At 38.6% G+C, this 7,500-nt stretch overlaps 1 non-coding gene across 1 annotated transcript in view; it reads left to right on the forward strand.

The window, feature by feature from the left end:
- The first annotated feature begins 7,478 nt into the window (after nt 1–7,478).
- Nucleotides 7,479–7,500, forward strand: part of trnas-aga (transfer RNA serine (anticodon AGA)) — an 82-nt gene continuing 60 nt past the window's right edge. The window contains exon 1 of the tRNA in view: nt 7,479–7,500. This exon is cut by the window's right edge and continues 60 nt beyond it. This is a non-coding gene — a tRNA (tRNA-Ser).

Raw genomic sequence — 7,500 nt, forward strand, 5'->3', positions numbered from 1 at the left:
ATATTTTCTAATGAATCCTTAACCAATCAAATCATTTGATCTAAGCCCTATTTTGATTCAATCAAATAAAATCATCAAAATCATCACAAAAACAGATTCTTTTGCTAAACTCAAACCATTAGTTCGTGCATCTTCCTCCGGGTGTGTTGTTCATCTCGTTTGCCCCATGGACATTCCGTCTTCACCAGGGTGACTCTTTGCGAGTCGTTGCCGTAGTCTTTCCCTCGCCGGTGAGGGAGGCTGTTACTAGCACAAGCCTTTGACCCCTCACGTTGTCCTCATATTTGATTGTTGAGGCCTGTCTGTGTAGTCTAAGGTGAGAGACTTGGACCCAGGTGTCCCACTCTCCAACCGTTTTCTGATCATTACCAGATTTGCCCCTTAGATCACGATGTACCCCTACTGGAGTGAACCATTTCTTGCCTGCTTTCACCTATGAATGGAGACCTTAAGTTTTGTTAGTGACCGCTTGTCTTGCCGCTCGTCCCCTTTGGTGTGATCTGTGGAATCAACAACCTGAAACATTATCTCCGGATAATTTCTTGCTCACTTAATAGCACTCGGGGTCCTTTTACCCTGAAAAACACTCAACCCACTTTGCTCATGTCCACAACACAATATTTATACATTTGGAACAGAATTAGTTCTGTTTTCTGCAATCCTTCCTGACATTCTGCAAAAGGAAAATCTTAAGTTATGCGCTGCGCAGGTGTGGCCTTGTTTCTTTCTGCCACAATAACAATCTAGGCCAGTATAGTTAGTCAAATTCATCCATAACCATTATTTTATTGGGCACATTCTGCCCTGCATCAAAAGTCTGCATGCTCTGTAAAGAAAAACAAATGTCGAGGTTATTTTCAGATAGTAAAGTACACGTAGTTTCTTTTGTCTGCTGTGCTGCCACGGCCTTCGCTGCTGCATCTGCCCTGGCGTCTCCTGTTGAAACAGTCCTGCAATTTTGTTATCAGCGTGTGCGGCACACTTACAGACAGCAATTTTGTTAGGGAGAAGAATGGCTTCTTGCCAGGCTTTTACCCTATTAAGCCCCTTGTACTCCCAACATATACCGTCCCTTAATAAACCAAATTTTGTCAATTGTTATCAAAATTGTTACCATCCCCCCTTTTGATGCATGAATCATCTCGTGCATCAATCTAACATAATGGTGTTTGGATAAAGTTTGCCATCAACACTAACCCAAACGTTGTCCCAAAGCCAAAATTCCTCCAGACATCTTTCTCTGCCTCTGAAACAAAAATATGACTTAAAGCCACAAACACATCTTCTTATCAGAGAATTTGGAGGGCAACAGCCCTCAGTCTTACAGTGTATCCTGCTTTTCAGGCCTGTTGTTTGGTCTCTTAATCCCGTCATCTACAAACATTGTTTCTGAAAATTCTGTTTCAATTGTTTCTGTCAGGTCAGGTCGTGCTGTACAGACTTGGTCAATGTCAGTCAAACAACATTTTCCCCCTTTTGTTCACAATATTCATAAATGTGTAGGACTCTCTGGATAATTTGATATTGACTTAGCCAATATGTCACTTTGTTATTGCCTGCAAATCTATAACATTTTAGTTTATCTCAACCCATGATGGACATCTCTCTACAACTTCACAAATCCAATTTACATAAATGCTTTTAATCCATAGATTGATTCATAATTACCAGTAGCAGACAGAGCTGGATAACTAATCCATTTAAAGCTCGTCCCATTTTCTGCATCATCTTGTCATCAGATTGACTCAAAACTATTAGCTTCCTTAAAACTTGTCATTTGCCTTAACCCATCTGTAATGATAAAACCCTCATTCCAGAGGTTAATGACACAATATACACACTATTCAGACACAGTATTCGTACCCCAAACTAACACATACAAGACATAGAGTGCAGTCACCATCACACACACTCATATTAGACACATATTTTAACTGTTCATTTTTAATGTTCGCTTTTCATTATATCATCTCTAAAAAGATTTAAATTTTAATTAAGATTTTAAACTTCACATTTTACTGTAGCTTTTACCTAATTTTACATGGTCTCTTAACCAGTTACAAAGCATGTCTGTTCATGATCAATTTCTTAGAAAAGTCAGCTGGGTTGTTTTGGTTCATTATCACTATTTTGTTCTTTAGCAGGCCGATAACAAAAAGACAGACACAGTTACCATCCCTTCCTCCACTCAAGCAGCCTCTCTCACTATAAACAAATAATCTTTTCAACAGCCTCCTAAGACTGTAATTTAGACAAAATGTAATATTAAATGTATTACATTAACCTTTTACCATTCAGCTTTATTATCCAGACTTTTCTCAAATCTACAAAAGCCTGTCTTCATCTTTAGCCACCACCATGCCTAACGACCTTCAGGAGTTAAAACTATGTTATAAACATATTAGCTCAAAATTGACTCTTCTATACATTTTACTTGCCCATATGGCAACCAACATCATGTCCCTCATATAATTAAGTTTTGTTACTGTCTCCGCAGCAAATAATGGCAATCACCTCATGGAATCAGCTGGTTTTTGAAAGTCCACTCCCGCTAATCATTTATCTTTAATTTTCTTCTCTTCAGGGTGTCGTCCCCTGGCATAGTTGCAGACACTTGTCACAATGAAAAACAAGCCATACAATCAATGCGGTTTCTGGTGAGTGGTATAGAGGAACTCACATTTCTGGGTCAGACTGCCGTAAAGTTAATTTTAACCTCACAGCCCATCTCACCTCTCAATGCTCTGCTGACCCCGGTGGCCTCCAGTAATCAGCGCTCAAAGTTGTTACTGGTCCTAAAATACGCTAATCAAAATGTCACCTCTATCGTTTAAGGTCTGCATTATTATTTTAAAGACTTCTTTAAAGTCATTCAGTTTTACTTAAATCCATTTACAAATACAAATTGCCCTCTGAACGGCAATGATTTCTTTTAACCTCTCCATGTCTATGATTTTCAACTTAAACACTGTGCTTTACTTATGACACAGGCTCAGATAACAGCTTTTAGCTGACATTGAATCAGAGAGAGACTCTGAGGTACACTGCATTTTCATAAAACTTTTAACAGCAGACTTTATCTACCATATTTTAACTCTAGCCCAGCTTAAGGCATCTTTGCCAGAAATTACATGTGTTTTCAAATAAACATAGTTTTACAGTTGTCTTTTGCCCACGTCAGGGAATCTAGACATTACAAATTTCCACTCAGATTGAGTCTCTGTCGCACTGGCACTTTCAGCCACAGCACACATCAGATTTAGATAAGCGAACTGTTTCATTACAGCCAATAGCAGACTTATCTTTTGAAAGCAAAACATCAGCTTCTAGCTCTTTCATGGTCAACTTTTCAAGCTGTTTGTTTAATCAGATGCCTTTCAACACATTTTACACTTAGCAACTGTTAATTCGGTAGCCTACTACTTCTGCTTATTTGTTCTTACATAAAAATAATTATTCTAGTTCTGAATAACGTTTCACATTTCTCAATCTCCAATTAGGATTTACTTTTTGACGAGGCAAGCACTCTCTGCTTGTGATACTTTTGCAGTTATTGTAAATCATCTGTGAGATTAGTCTCTCTATATACTCTAAAATCCTTTTTTAAATGTTTAATTACAACACAATCATCCTGTTAGTTACTTTGATATATTTTGCTACTCACATTTGTTGGAGTCATTAATTTTACATCAACCTGTATTCATCAATTCACTTTTAAAAATTACTATTATAGATATTTTCTTTAAAAGGATTCACTTTAATACTTCAATCTCTTGACCTTGTTTTTATCTCTTACTCTTTCTCAGACGAAAACTTTAATATCGTTATATAAACACTGATCTACTTTCAAACCCACATTATTACCAGAAATGTGTCACTATATTACACTTTGTTTTTTTACACCTTCTCGGTGGGCATTTACAGTTACGTGTTAAATTGTCCTGCTGACCACAATCAAGACACTCTCTGTCATCTAGTGGGTTCATGTGTCAGCCTCAACTACAGCATCAGACACCTGTCCTTGACTATAGTTTGATCACTGTGAGCTTGCAAACGGCTCCAACTTACTGCACACCCTTGAAGCAGTGTGTGTCCCATTCAGGAATGTAAACAGAGCCACTGATTAAGCAGTTCTCTGTATACTTTTACAGTCCACCAGTGGCGGATTTAATCACAATAGCCAAATCATAATCTTCATCATTTTCATTGGCCGCACATTAATTTTAATAAGCTGCATCGAAATGCTCAAAATATTCTAAGTTGTTTTCACAAAGTTTTCGTTTAACTTTAGTCATACTTGTCCAAGGAAATTATCCTGACCCATAATTTCATTTATAAAACAGACAATATCTTTTGCTTCAATGACTTAATATCAACAAATATCCACCATTATACATTATTGATTTCCAGAATTTTTTGTCAAAGTTGTCTTTACATTTTACTAATTTGGTATTATCATCAACAACCCTAATTACAGAACAAGTACTTTTATATAACATCCGGAAACCGAGGTGAATAAGCAAACCCTGTTTCTGTACCCCCAGCATAGCTGGACCCTAGGTTCAAAACACAATGGTTATCAAACTAAAACTAAACCTAATTTCAATCATTATTTTACCATTAAAATATAGAACTTTTCCCCATTTTGCTTAATGAAACATTCCTTATCTTTATATCACATTAATCCCCGTTAATCATACTCAATGCCTTATTTTTATTCTGAAACTCATTTTTCATACCATTTAAACAGTTAATTTGACTTCCATAAATTCTGTCAGACATTTTATTTTCATCACATATAGTTTTCTACTATATTTCTTCCATCTTTCCCTACATGTCAGTTCCTTCTGCATCCTCTGTTCTACATGCTAATTCTTTCTTTTCTCTACATGCCAGTTCCTTCATTATCTAACCAGTACATGATTGTTTGCACAATCCCCACACAAACATATCTCACACACCAACCTTCTTGTTTTTTTTTTGTTTTTTTTTCACTTCCTTCTTCCATCAAGTCTCTCACCCGTCATAGTGACACTTGAATTTCCAATCTTTCCCTTGTTTTGATAACAATCCCCTATTTCACACAGACAGCCTTATTGCTGCTTGCAACTTCAATCCTTATCATATAAATTTAAGTTCTCTAGACATCTAATGTCATGCATCCATTTACTGGATGAAGAAGTAAAAACTTTATTTCTCTCGACAGTTCCTTTTTATCTGCCCCTTTAAGACAACAATCCATTGTTTGTCCACATTGCTTACACATGTTGAACACAGCCATAACTACCTTTTTTGTTTCTCACTGCCCTGTTCAACTGATTCTCGCACTACTTTCAGTCTAGTTGTGCTCAGTGTTCCCTCCCTGGGGAAATCATGGTATTTTCTCAGTTTTTTCAATATCTAAAACATAAATTTTCCCCCATAATTTTCTCATTTGATAGAAAAACCGGTGTATCAAAATTTGCATGCTTACCTTGAGACTTCCCCATATTGGCTGCTTCTCTGTTCTCTGTGGATTTCTCTTCAACGCGCGTTTTCTTGATCTGTTAGGCGTCCCCAACAGACCCGATTTTTTCTTTTAACCCAAATCGGTCGGGTTGCACTATTAGTGCCCTCCTAATTAAGGTTTACCAAAAACTGTTCTGGTTCCCCCTAATTAGCCTCAGTACCTAAAAACAATTTGCTCCGTGGCGGAACAACTCATTTTCAGGTTACCTATCTGTTTGAAATCTCTTGATCTGTTACAGACCTCAATTAATCTCAGATAATTTCCTCTCGTATCTGTTTGAAACCTCTTGATCTATATATAGATCTCAATTAATCTCAGATTACGTACCACAGAAACAGCCCTCAGCCAATATGGTTCACTCACATTTCATACCCGAAACAAAATACTTTTCCCCAAAAGAAAATATTTTAGACGTCTCTTACCAGAGATATGTTGGTTGCCACGGGTTCGCTTTCTTTTGATTCCAGTGGAGCCCCTCCCGGACCCGATAGCGGTCGGCCCCTCTCTCTCAAGCTTACGAGGTAGAGCTGGAACTGCTCAGTCCAGGTGGCCAAACACCGTCCGCTCTCAGGTCCAGAAGGCACTTCCAAGGAATCCCACTCTGACACCAAAATTGTTGTGGCAAAAATTCTGTTAAACATCATCACTGCGTAAGAGACACTCAGAGTCAAATTAATATAAAGAAAAGTATTTATTCTTGCAAGAATAGGTTCAGTCTAGTACACAGAAGTTACGCTGTGCAAGAGAGTGACACACAACAGGAAGATATGAGACAGCCTTTATACTGTTTTCAAGGTTCCTCCTCACCCGCTGTACCTTTCACCCACTCAGATAAGGTCCTTACTGCTACTTAAAGACACAAACTGGTACTGAAATAAACTGGCCAAATCTGACCGTCCCTAAGGTCAGAGGTCCTGTCCCATATGTTCCTGAAACGTCACGCACAAGCACGTACACACATATACTTTTATACATTGAATAGGTTCTTTCTCTTATGATACCTGTTTGGGATCAATGAATATTAAAATTTCCCCAACACTACCTTATATTTTTTAGTTTTCAGCTCATCAACCTCGGTTTTGCATATTCTAAACTAGCTAGCTCTGGCTGCTACATTCCCAGAGTTAGCAAACGTTAGTCTGTTAACATGAATATTTGCAAGCCTCCTCCAAGCACAAACATCACATACCTGTTGCATTTCACCATCCACTTATTTAGCTGCTGTCGCATCCCTTGACATGCCATCTCCTTTAACCTCCTTCTTTTTCTATTTTTAACCCCCGACCGCTTTTTTGCTTCATTCATCTTTTTTCGAGTTTCAACGATAACGATATAACTTATAAAAAAGAAAAAAAATTTTAACCATCGCTTTGGCGCCCTCATGATGCGGCGCCCCTATGCGCCGCATATAGCGCATACCCACTTTTTGCGCCACTGGCTACAAACAACTTCGCCTTTGACACAAGTTTACATTAACGATAGGAGCGCGGCAAGTCAACAGCATTGAAGCTTGTGAAGAGGCTTTCCAGACAAGTAGCAGTGAGTATTTGTTCTTTTTCCTAGCATTATTTTCCTTTAATTACTATTATCATCAGTCTACTAGGCTGCATTCCCACTAATTAGCAAATATATTTTGACATAGCAGACGTTTTGACGGCCATTCTGAATCTTCGAAGAAGGAAACGCAAAGCATTGGAGGACACTCTTTTTTCTGCGCCAATACGATTCATTTTGCTGTGCGTTCCTACGCAGCACGCACGCTTCTCGAGCAAGAGCCCGGATAGCTCAGTCGGTAGAGCATCAGACTTTTAATCTGAGGGTCCAGAGTTCAAGTCCCTGTTCGGGTGAACGAGCCTCTTTTTGTGGAGCGGTACGTTTTGTTGTTGAGTTCTTGCTGATCTACACTGGCCTCGGGCAGCGACGCTGCAAGGCACCAATCCACAAACGACGTGCCCCTTTCAGCCAGCTTGTAGTCGTGGCCGAGTGGTTAA

This window comes from Siphateles boraxobius, unplaced genomic scaffold (assembly GCF_051911475.1).
Source record: "Siphateles boraxobius isolate OS27281-9 unplaced genomic scaffold, OSU_SipBor_1 51, whole genome shotgun sequence".
In the NCBI taxonomy this organism is placed as follows: Eukaryota; Metazoa; Chordata; class Actinopteri; order Cypriniformes; family Leuciscidae; genus Siphateles; species Siphateles boraxobius.